Raw genomic sequence first — 12,692 nt, 5'->3', positions numbered from 1 at the left:
CTTAAACCTGTACTATAATCAGTACCGCCGGAAGCAGTTTTTGATTGGTCCGGTAGTTTCATGGCGGGTACACACGTCCTCCACGGTAGGAAACGTTTGTTGGTGGCCAACAAGTTGGTCTGGTGATAACCTGACCAACCAGACCGGCGGGCCTGATAATTGTGGGGCTCATGAGCAGCTCAAGTACTTAGTATGGTTTTGGACATGTCCCCAGTTAACCAATGAGAATAACCGGAAAACAAGGGGGGCTTTAGATACCGGGCTGACTTAACAAGAGGCAGGATAAGCGCGTTACGGGTTGAGCTTGTCGAAAACCAATTGTACTTCATTATGTGTGAAGGGGTTTTATGAAGAAATATTTTATGAACCAGTGTACAGAGATGGTGCTTATGACGAAAGGAGAGAGGAGAAGTGCGTGAAAGTCGATAAAGGGCATCCGAAGGAACACATCGATCCTTGTTGTAAAGAATATTAAGTATAAATCTATGGTTGAAACCTACTTCCCCAAGCGTTCTCTGTTAAGTATAAATCTATGGTTGAACCCGACTTCCCCAAGCGTTCTCTGAGGGGACCGAGGTCTACTCTATCAGTTCATGTATTCTGTGAAGTGACATGACCATTCGTGGGGACCTTGCTCATAACTGCAAAAGTCCTCGTCTGATTTTTCCGCATCAATTGAACGTTATACATGTGCATGTAGTGAAAGCCACATGCAAAAGGCTGTTCCATGGCACTCATCTGCCACCAAGCTCTGGGTTCATTGGCTGAAAATATTCTTCGGCACAGTAAAGTCGTGCGCCCAAGAACGTGGAAGCCTACAGAACATCCAACCTGGAATACTAAGAACACCACAGCCCAAAATTAAGAATTGCGGTGTAGGTTTGTGCTGTTGTCAAACACCGGGATTGTTACGTTGCACATGTATCTGAGCTTTACCACTACATACACGTCTGTCTTTACACAATTACCAATCTGCAGACAGCATGCTGTTTCGTCCTTTAGTTACTAATGGACTCATCAATGCAGCACAGAGAAAATGAGGCAGGTGAATGTCCTAGGCTAGAGAGCATCAAATACAGGTATAGAATCATGCCTTGCAGATCTCGTTACGGCCCCTTCGATGCATGTCTGAACATTAGATGGCTGTGTAGCTTCAGTTATCTCAGAATATGTACTATTTATCCAGCAGCAACAACGTTGGTCACACAACTATTCACTATAATGAGTATGCGTTGGAACACTTTACCTCGAGTCATACTATAGCAGTGTATGCCATGCATGGGTTTACCTCACACACTGAATTTCATAATTTGACATCCAAATCACAGAAGAGTGGTGTTCCAAACTTTACGTAATTGCACTCCATGTCCTGCGAGCTACAGTAGAATACTTCAATAGAAAATTTCTTATAGCACGTTCTTAGAAACAAATCGTATAGGTTCGAGGCTGTCAACCCAGAAATTTGTGATTTCACAGCCATAGATGTTACCAGTCAGGTCACTGTATACAGTAGGTATGCAGAAGAAAATACTAGTAACTCTTTGTGGAAGAGCTGTGCCAAAATGTGTACAGTACAGTAAATTAATAAAAAATGAGAAAAGCAGTGACAAGGCTGTGCATGATGTAGATCTACTCGTACCAGTAAGTACAGTGCACCAGTGAAATTGTTGGTGTAGTACCGGTATACTACTATAATTATGGCATGGCCCATGCCACTACAATCTATTTGCAGTGGGCCGCAGTAGGCCAGTGCAACAGAAAGCATTTCAGAAGCTGTGTGCAATGTTAACATCTATGACATACAAGTAAACTGCCATATAGCACAATCGATTACTCTCAGCCCACATAAGTACAATGTAGGCCAATCAGTAGTATAGATACATAGAGCACACTCTACATCATACATAGTCGGCACCAAATCTATGTTGTCGATGTACTTTGCAATGATGACATGATGGCAAGCGTGCTTGATTCATCATAATATTGCCTTGTACTTGGTTGGAAGTTAGTTGTAAGTTCAGTGGTCGAGGTAAGCAGAGCTGCTCCAGCTTTCAGAATCCTGCATGAAAAAGGCAGAAAGCAAATGTAGGTATAATAGTAGCAAGCTGATGTAAAGAGCCTGTCTTTCAATGCAATAATTCTATCCACTGCATGGACAGACCTGGTGCTTCATTCACCTCTGTTTCTTGCTTTCTCAGAAAACCTACTTCCTCCTTCAGCCATCTAGCTCATGATATACATTAATTTTTCTTTATGCCTTTTCAGCCGTGGTCGACTTTCGCCCCTCCTGTTTGATTGGCAATTGCAGTCAACCTGGGGAATACTGACCCTCGATTGTGAATGAGAAAAGTGTCGCTATTCGCATTGTTGTTACTCGTGAGGTTGGAAGTATGCAATCAAATGTTCACTAGATCTGAAGATTGTGTCGTTATTTGCGAGTTGTTTTGTAAACCCGAGGTAGATTATTCACAAGGTTGATTGTACATGCTATGGGATGTACAATAACTAACCAAACAATAATGGTGTAACAATGATTTGAGTCCATATCCAATTGGATGAACCTAGAGTGCATGATCCATTCCAGAAAGGCGACTTCAGTGAGTCTTGAATTGTCAGCAGCATCATACTTCCATCGAGCTTTTTTTCTTTTTCGAAACGACCCTCTCTTTTCAATTCGAACGAAGGTCAACATACGATTATGGCAGGCATGCACGCACTGATCTTCACTGTATACATGTGCATGTATACTGTACTGTAGTCTGTGCAGTCAACTAGTCGTGTTCCACTTGGCTTACGGTAAGTATCACTACAAGTGCATAGTAGCCCCCCCCCCCCCCACCCCGGGGAGTGCGCGTGAACGGCAACTGTGAACTGGTAAAAGAATTATTCGACACCTTCGTTCGTTTCGATGGAGAAGGTTCATCTGGCAAATTGAGGCCTTCGTTTCACTCCTAGCCCCAGGAGCGAAATTTTCACTCCTTGGCTGCCTGTTTGAGCCGTCCTTGTGGAAGGGTTGATTTATGCATGCCCGCATATACATGTAGACCTTATTCAATAAACGTCACAATCACGTGAACCAGGGTCCCGGGAACCAGGGAGCGGCAAGAGACCTGCACTCAGTGCACAGTGGACTCGGCGTGGGAACATAGGAGTAGAAAAATACCGGTATTTTACTACTCCCTTGTACGAACTGGGCCTTTCTTGCCACTCGTTTCACGTACGCGTGCCCCAGCTTACAACAAATCCCTGGAGGCGAGTCCAAAAATCACGTTATCGAATAAGGTCTATAGAAACACAGATCACGTAGAACTACCCCATCCGGGGTCACAACTCACAACGTTTTGGGTACTTAGGTCTCATGTCGTCTCCCCAGGTGCTATGAATCCCTGATGCACATGTATCTACATATACAATGTAACCGTAACTCTACCAATATTGCGGACGATGACCCTCCCCCCCCCCCCCGGCAAACAGAAAGTCGCTATGTCCTGGCCGAGTTTATCTTTAAATTAAATGGTTTTCTCGGTTGGGATTTCATACCTGACAACCATCCCGATTTGGCCGGGACCGTCCCGATATCGAGGGCGGTAATAGGCACCCAAAAGTGCACTAGTTCCATGCCTCACCGCGAGCTTCTTTTGTATACATTTTCATGCCTAGGTATGTCATTGGATCTCAGGTTTGCAAAGGTTGGCAGGTATGGGATTTGTAGAGTGACCAGTTTTGACTATTGCCACCTGCTGTGCAGAAGTGTCATTCCTACATCCTGGCTGCAAACGTACCCCCCCCCCCCCCCCCACACACACACCACCACCAACAATGTTCGATCCTATTTACAGGACCTCACTCTATATGAAAGTGTAGCAGAGGCACTGCCAAAGTATAAAAAACAGCAATTGAAATGCAAGCTGCATTGTGCATGCATGGAGGGCATGGGGAAGAGACTGAGAGGGTGAAAGTGAAGGAAATTTGTTCCGAAATCAAGAGAATCCGAGGAACCCTTGCTGCATTCTTCAGTTCGATAACGTCAGTGGGTGAATCTCAGATGTGTTGTGTGCCCAGACATACAAGTACAGCACTAACCTGAGCATGAGAGCTGCTTGTCATCATCGTGGTCAGGAAAACGAAAGGACGAACGAGGAAGATTGCTGACCATGCATGACGAACAACTGCATATCTAGACGACAGACGGCTTGCCAGAATCAGTCTGGTGTATCTTCAGGAATCTTCTTTCCTAATCGCATTCAGCAGTCAGCTTCGAGGTCAAGAACGCGATGATATTTTCAGAAGGAATAATTTTCAAAAATTTTAAATTTTGGAGAAGAAGCTTCCTTTCTAAAAAAAAAGCGTTCCTTGCTTTCACGCAAGGAGGTGCCTTGCCGGACATGTCGTCGACAGCACAGTGTCGGCAGATCCACGTTTGTAGGCTGCAGACCCGGCAGACGTTTTGATCATCCCGGCCTGGTGGTGAGATTTTGGACCCGGGAGTACTAAAAAGCTGCTCGCATCCCAGGGTGCTCAGTTTCGCTCTACCCGCGCGAGTAGGGGTCCAGGTAACGGGCTCTCTTTCGCGGCCTGCCGAGCATAATATACCTCCTGTCACTGACAATGTGACATAACTTCGTAAGTGGGCTCGGCCTCGCGGGCCGGGCGGACCAGTCGAGTCTGGAGCATAGAGCAGTGTGCACCCGTCGTCTGATTATTAGGCCTTGACGGAGTATGCTAGCATAATTTTTCGCATAATTCCTACCAAAATCGAATAATCGCATAATTCGAGGCTAATTGCATACGAATCGCATAAATTGGAATAATCCGCCTTTCGCATCAAATTACATACAGTTGTACATGTTCTACAAGTACCGGTACAACTACATGTACAAGTACAAGTACATGTATACGGCTGTTACGACAGTACAAAACGGGCCCACTTGGTTTTTGTACAGGAGATGGCGCTTCCCGGGACTTTCCCGTTCTCAACGTTCAAAATTTGTACTCAAGGAGGTGTATTTTGAACGCAATCTCTGCTCAGTTGGGTCTCCAAAGCACCACTTCTGATCACCGCGTCGAGCTGTCCTCGCGGCTACAGTTGCGCAACATCCTGACCATGCTTCGCCAAAGAAAAAAGTAGTGAATTTGAGCTTTCCTTCGCTGAGAAAAGCCATTCTTCATGGAAATTTGTCTCTGAAGTTGTTGCCGTTCGATCGTTCTAGTCACCGAAGTTTGTTGCCTCCTTGAGGTGCTCAACGAGTTTTCGTCACGTCAAGGGTAGTTTTGCCGAGGAGAAGAGTATCTGTGTAGCTGTTTTTTGTTACTGCTGGGGCCCCGCTGATTCTTTGTTGGCCCCGCTGGGTCCAAATCTCTAGCAACATTTAGTGGAAATTGTTATTTATTCAGTGGATTTGAGATGGAAAAACACCAAGAAAAGTTACAGCTGGCAGGGGCGTACATAGGGCGGTTCCCGGGATGCCCGGGAACCAGTAAAATAATTTCGATGTGGGTACGGAGAATGTTTTGATCAAGGCCCTGCGTGCAGTGCATGCATGCCTAGGCGCCTGCAGTCCGCCTGACAGTCCGAGGACGTCGGTGACTACAACAAGTGTAAAAGTGCTGCTGAGGCATTTTTTGTGACACAGCGTAGATCTACTGAACTTACTGGGTGCAACAAAGTCTCTACATACGAGTTACATCGATTCCTCGATCTCAGAGTCATTTCCTTTGCAGTTTGTTTCGACAAAGTAAGTTAGTTGGTTTCGTTTTTGACGATGCTTTCGCTTTGTGGAAAAGAAAAATGAAGAGTCGACATCCAGAGGGCCAGCGCTCTATTCAGAGCTATTTTGAGCAGGAGGCAAAGCATGTAGCCAGGGAGAAAGGTCAAGCGATAGATGAGATTGCGGACGCACCTGACTTGCAAGTGGAGTCTGCAACGAGCAGCTCAGAGGACGTAATCGTCGGCGAAGCTGTAGAGCGACCGTTGTTGGAAGCTGCTGGATCATCCGAGACTTACTTCATTGCCATTGGAGTGTGTTCGAAAGGATATTCTGAAAGTGTACTTCCACGGTGGAATCCCTGATTCCTCCTAAATTTGCCTGACACGGAAAAGATTTCCGTCATTGACAATCATTGTGCGCCACTAGCTGCACTGAAGGCGAAGGATTTCGTTTCTTGTGCGTGTCCAGACGGGTAGCAAACAGCGCCGCTTTCAACTATCCTGGTTGGAGGAGTTTCCCTGGGTAGTCGTTTGACCGGCGTGTCGTGGTGGCTTCTGCTTGCTCTGTGTAATGTTTGCTCCAGGTGATTCGAACTTTGGGCAGCTTTACCGCAGTCCTCCCGAGAATATAACCCGGCTCAAGACTGAGCGTGTGGATGTGCTTCAGCGACTCGTTTCACGGCATAACATGAAATCGTCCTGCTGAACAAAACATCCATAAAAATGCCTTGGCAAAGTTCAGTCTTTTTAAATCAAAATTATGCGTAGCAGTGACATTATCCAGCAGTTTATGCAGAAACTCCGTTGGATACGTATAGAGCACTAGCCGTGTGGAATTATGTTGGTTGATCAGTTGGCATGGGAACCACTCCTGGAGGCGAGCGGTGTACGCCCCTGGCTGGTATGCAGGTTAGGCGGTGAAAAGTTGTGTAGTACTAGCCGTGGAGCTCAGCACCTTGTGAGAGATCATGCGAAAGCCATTGAATCTGTGCTGAGTATTGATGTGTTGTGTGATGACCAAAAAACTCATGCATATGAATATGCATGTAGCTCCAGCCTCATCCAGTCTGCATTTAGACGATGCAACAATTGGCATGGATATCCCCCTGATGAAACTGTACGGCATTGCATCACCGACATACAAAGCAATTGCTGACTTGCTGCCGGAACGCTTTAAATACAGAGTTCGTTGCAGCAGGTACCAACTTGCAGCACGCACGGCGGTACAACAACGTGATTAGAAAAGCCATTCTTCCTGTTGAGCTGCAAGACGTGTGTATTCCTGTGCTCCACCTAGATCTAGGGATTTATCCCTGGATTTACGGTGCACTTTGTGCTGACGCACATCAAATCGATATTGCACTGAGCAAATGTATGTTTCTTGCTGCAGATGACGGTGACTCTGCAGCGTTTACAGCACTTATCAATGCCTACAAGAACGTACACGACACAGCAACACAACAACTACACCTACGGTCAGAAGCACAAAGCATTCTTAGTCAGCTGCAGTTTGTGACGCTACAAGAACGTACACGACACAGCAACACAACAACTACACCGACAGTCAGAAGCACAAAGCATTCTTAGTCAGCTGCAGTTTGTGACGCTACAAGAACGTACACGACACAGCAACACAACAACTACACCTACAGTCAGAAGCACAAAGCATTCTTAGGCTGAGCAGCAGTGTGTGACGCTGCACATTCAGCAGCAGGAAGTAGTGGCTGCTGGCTTGCAGACTGTGACATCAAATCTGCACTTCCTATGGAAGGAGAAAGAAAAGGAACTCAATTTGATGATTGAGAGGTGATGTGGCTCGAAAAGAGCATGAGAAATTAACAGTAAAAGATTAAAAAAAGCAGCTGGCCCGTGCGTAACTCCCTTGGAAGCAGTACTGCCACAGTACCAAATAAAGCGGCAAGCATATCACTCCGGAGCATTTGTCGGCAACCACATACACCGTGCGTTGAAAGCGAATGTCATTGCTGCCCTCACTTCTGTTCCCCTTACAGTCGTGCAGAGCCGCACACCTGCGGACAGCGGCGAGGTTCAGCTGCTTGCCCAGGCAAAGTCCTTGAGAGATCGCTACTCGAGACTCTTCACAGAGTATGCAGCATGTCGCAAGCTGTTCAGCGGCAAGCTGGTTTTTACAACAGCAACAAGGCAGGTTCTGGGTGATGCCATCCACACCTTCATGGCCACCTGCAGAGTGGAGGTTCTGGCACGCAAGTTAGGCAATGTGACTCCTAAGCTTCACCTTCTCGAGTGCCATGTCCTTCCTTGTACAGGGTTGAAATTAATTCTTGCTGATCTGTTCGGCCACACACTCTGAGCTCCTCTGATGAGACCTAACAAGGTTGAAATTAATTCTTGCTGATCTGTTCGGCCACACACTCTGAGCTCCTCTGATGAGACCTAACAAGGTTGAAATTAATTCTTGCTGGTCTGTTCGGCCACACACTCTGAGCTCCGCTGATGAGACCTAACAAGGTCGAAATTAATTCTTGCTGATCTGTTCGGCCACACACTCTGAGCTCCCCTGATGAGACCTAACACTGTAACAGGGTTGAAACTAATTCTTGCTGATCTGTTCGGCCACACACTGTGAACTCCGCTGATGAGACCTAACAAGGTCGAAACAGCTATAGCTGTCCGGAGATTGAGTAAACTTGACAAAAAGTTCTCCTCCGATCCGAGGCGCAGGTCGTCATTTTGCGAAAGAGTCCTGCGAGGCACATCTCCTTTATCTGCTACTGAGCGGTGTCCATTGCACTTCGCGGAGCACAGCTGCCTCCAACAACATTTTTTGACGAGCAAGAGACTGAAGATCAAGAGACAAAATCCATAAAAGTACTATTTCAAGCACATGTATTCGAAGTGACAGAACCTTTTCTTTCTGCAGAAATGATCATGAAAATTTGAAAAATGCGATGAGCGTACCCACGCTTTCCGTGTGACCTCTGTTTCAAATCTTTATTCTCACGATAGCCAGTGGCCAATAAGAGATAATAGTGTAAGAAAGGAGAAAGAGTGAGGAAGAATTGGGTGGGCAGGGCCTAGGGGTTAATGACTACTTAAGTGTACGGGCAGGGGTGGTCGCCACACGAGCATACAGAGTTGCGTACTTAAGGTGGCCCTCTGAGCTTTGGGGGTCAAAAAACCGACTTTCTTGGATTGCTCCCAAAGTGCAGTCAAATCCTTCCTATATCATCCAAGAACACACAAAAATTTGAGGGTGATATTCAAAGCCAGAAGGGCAGTTCACCAGCCGTGTTCTGGTGCGCCTTGGCTCGTGCTACGAACAGAACTCAGCCAGGAAGAGGTCAGCTACCACCAAGCAAGCCAGGAAGAAGCGTAGAAGAGTCAAGAAGACAGGCCAGGATGTAGCCGAGGAGGTTGAAGGTGTCACATACGAAGCAGGAGGCTTCTAATGTGTGGAATTCTGGCGAGGAACCAAAACCAAAATTTTTATCAAATTTTGGTACCCAATTTTTATCAAATTTTGGTACCCAATTTTCTCTCTTTTTCAGCCATTGCCGGACCTTGTAACCAGGCTGTGGCTTCAGTTGTTGCTTCTACACCCCCAAAAGTATATCTTTTCTGAATCCGTGGACCTTTGGCTAGGTGCTAAAACTCAATGTGGCCTGTTCTCAGGTAGTATAGCCTGTAAAGAGCATCTCCAACATGTGTCGTTCTTTTGCGCATTTGGACTATGGTTTTGTGTTTTCGATATTGGAAACCTTTTCTGAGGTTTTCTTTGTATATTGTTGTTTTAGCACCTCAAGTTGGATGTAAAGAATGTACTCCATGTGAAAAATGTCATGATAAAAACATTGGTATTTCTGAGTGCTGGTTAAGAGTTCTATATACGGCAATTTTCGTAAATTCACATCCACACCGACAGTGCTTGTGAAGAGGTCCATTTATCCTGGTGAAGATCAGACTATGGGATCTCAGGAACTAGTGTTGAAAATTTGAACCAATTATGTGCATTGTAACCAAAGTTACGCCGTTTTCCGGGCGGGGTGCCGTAAAGCTCAGAGGGCCACCTTAAGTGTACGGGCAGGGGTGGTCGCTACACGAGCATACAGAGTTGTGCAACAGCAGGGATATCTGTTGCCAGGGGCGTTGCTACAGGTCGCCGCCATCTTGCCAAGTGACCTCCCCGTAACAGCCGTGATATATGTAGATGCACCAGGACGTCGGAGGTTTACGACTCCCTTGATTATGTCCAGTCCACTACATACATTGTACAAGTATACAGTCAGTGACGTTCGTAGCTAGGTCGGGCGGTGCGTTGACCCCGTTGAACTTTTGCTACTGGAGTACAACGCCCTCTATAAAATTCCCCTGTTATTTTGCACAGAACCATCATCTAAACTAGCAGCATATGTGAGCATAATGCGGCATAATATGATAACTTTTAGCATAAAAATAGCATAATTAGGGAATTTTTTCAGCAATGCGAAAAGCAAAATTTCAAGAAAATATTAGCATAATCCGTCAAGGCCTACTGATGATTGGTTCAGCCATGAAACTCTGAGTCACAACGGAATTAATTTGCCAAGGTTTTCATTGTGTGCCTTTGTGTACGCCGCTCTGCCTGAATCAGGCATTGAGCACTCTTGCAGAACCAAAGCATATTGTCACTGATTATTAGTGTAATTTGGAAAAAAAACAATACACCACACTTGCACATGCATGTCCATTGTCACACTGCACTTGCTGAATTTCCTATCATTTCTCACCTGTATACTTCCTCCGCTAACTGAGCAAAACTTCGTTGCATTTTTACAGTTCAGTCCAAAGCATTCTATGACTAATAGAACACTTCGCAAAGTGGAAAACAAAGCAGCATATGAAAGATAGTTATTTACAGCTGTCACACCGCTCGCTTCAAAGCAGTCCAGCTTCATTCTTCGTCTAAATTTGATGACGACTCACTCCTTGATGACATCGAGTCTGATTTACGCCTCCAGCGCTGCCAGCTTTTGTCCTGCATCTTTTACAAGTTGCCGAGACACAATTTTGATCTTGGAGATCGCCAAGTTCTTCGCTTGAACTGTGAGCTTGACGACCTCCATGGCTGCGCTGGTACTTGTTGTCTCTGCCGCTCAGAACTCTCCAGAATGCCATGGAAAGAGCCATACGGACACAACCAAACGCTCCTCATCTTGGCAGCGGGGTCATGTCAGTTTAGAGTTAGAGTTCAACGTTCAATCCAGTCTTTAGTAATAATAAAGTTAACAACAGTGTGTTCACTGAGACCCGTCTGCATTTGCCTCCGAGAGAGACTGCGGCCCGCTACACTCGTGCCAGTACGTTTTTTTTTGGGTAGATCGATCGATGGCACGTGGATGGGCGCCTTCTGCACCATTTTCCCTCCTTTCGAAGACACCGTATTTCTTGGCTTTTCCTGGATAATTCGATTGAAATCCGTACTGCGGACAAAACATCGTTTTTCCGTAAAAATACGGACAAATACGGGCAGTTGGTAACACTGGACGATAGTCCACACAGCGGAGCCACCGGCACTGGCGGAATGAGCAACGAAACCACGTCGGAGGCCCCAGACATCCCCAATAACAGCAGCAGCACTGAGGAGGAGGGGACGACGATGACAATGACGACGACAACCCTGCTTCTTCTTCTGATGTCGAGCGAACCGAGCTGTTAATTGCTGACGCTTTAGAAGCATCCAAATGCCAGAGGCAATCCATATCACCGGAGTACAAACGTTCCGGGCAAGACAAAAAGAAGCTGCCAAGTTTCTCAAGCAGAAAGCCCTCTAGCCGGAAGCCCGGCTGGCGTAAGTAGACCATGCTATCATTGTTTCTCTATGCACATACAACGTTTTTTTGTTTGTTTTTGTTTTTCATTCTAATTTCTACTACTTTAAACCAGCTACAGCCATCACCTAATTAAGTAAGAGACAACCAGCTCCAGTGGTTGTCACCTTTCACCACTTGCTGTCATTCACGCTTTGCACTGCCGCTATTTACACTTTGCTTTGTGAGGATATAAACCAATACTGATCCAGATTTCCAATTACTGTTTTCTGATGATCGCTTAGTGCGTGAAACTCTGAGTAAAAACACTTCCTCTGTCCTCCTATTGTTTGAACCAGCTCTACCACTCGGTATTGAGCACTCTCTTGGACAGCCTGGAACCTCTCTGATTTTAATTTCTACTGTTACCATGTCATTGCTGAACACTCCCACCCCTCTACCTGCATTACCAAGTGCATCAGCAGGTCCGGCTCCATCCCTCCGGATCCTTGTGACAAATGCGTTCAGTATCACAAACAAGATGAGTAACCTCCAGCATACAGTTTCCCAGAACGATGTCGACATCGCTATTGTCACAGAGACTAAGTTAGGAAATGGCACTCTGGACTCGGATATCTCACTGCCTGGATACACTGTTGCTCGAAAGGACCGCAATGAGAACGGAGGTGGTGTTGCCATCTGGGCTAAATCCGAGCTCTCCTTCGCGCACCTCTCCCACCTGGAATGGTCAGCGCATGAGGTTCTGTGGGCGTCTGTCTCCACACATGCGAGAGCCGAGTCATTATCGGTGCTGTCTACGGCCCAGGGTCATGTGCTGAGTCAGATGTGTCACTGATTGACCATCTAGATGGTACACTTGAGGGTGTTCGCCGCCTTGGCACCAACATAATCTTGGCTGGGGATTTCAATGTCCACAACGAGGAGTGGCTTCACAGCACAAAGACAACTGTGGCTGGGGAAGCTATGGAAGTGTTGTGTGCAACCCACCACCTTGACCAGCATGTACACCATCCAACACGCGGTGAAAATACGTTTGACTTAGTTCTTTCCGACTTCACTACCCCAGCATCAACCAACGTGCTTGCCCCCTTCGGCAGGTCCGACCATGCCGTTTTGATATGCAACTTCCAAGCAGTTTCCGCCCGCCGCGATCCAACAACCTCCCGCAAGGTGTGGAACTGATGATACGATAGTAC

At 46.4% G+C, this 12,692-nt stretch overlaps 1 long non-coding RNA gene across 1 annotated transcript; it reads right to left on the bottom strand.

Annotated features, from left to right (window-relative positions):
* Nucleotides 1–1,333: 1,333 nt before the first annotated feature.
* On the bottom strand, nucleotides 1,334–4,320 carry LOC135830843 (uncharacterized). Its single transcript, XR_010556119.1, has 2 exons — nucleotides 4,084–4,320; nucleotides 1,334–2,059 (listed from the first exon to the last, which is right to left on the bottom strand). It is a non-coding gene; the product is annotated as an uncharacterized LOC135830843 (long non-coding RNA).
* Nucleotides 4,321–12,692: the final 8,372 nt, after the last annotated feature.

This window comes from Sycon ciliatum, unplaced genomic scaffold, assembly GCF_964019385.1.
Source record: "Sycon ciliatum unplaced genomic scaffold, ocSycCili1.1 SCAFFOLD_1960, whole genome shotgun sequence".
Taxonomy (NCBI): domain Eukaryota; kingdom Metazoa; phylum Porifera; class Calcarea; order Leucosolenida; family Sycettidae; genus Sycon; species Sycon ciliatum.
This window is presented reverse-complemented; position numbering and strand designations above follow the sequence as displayed.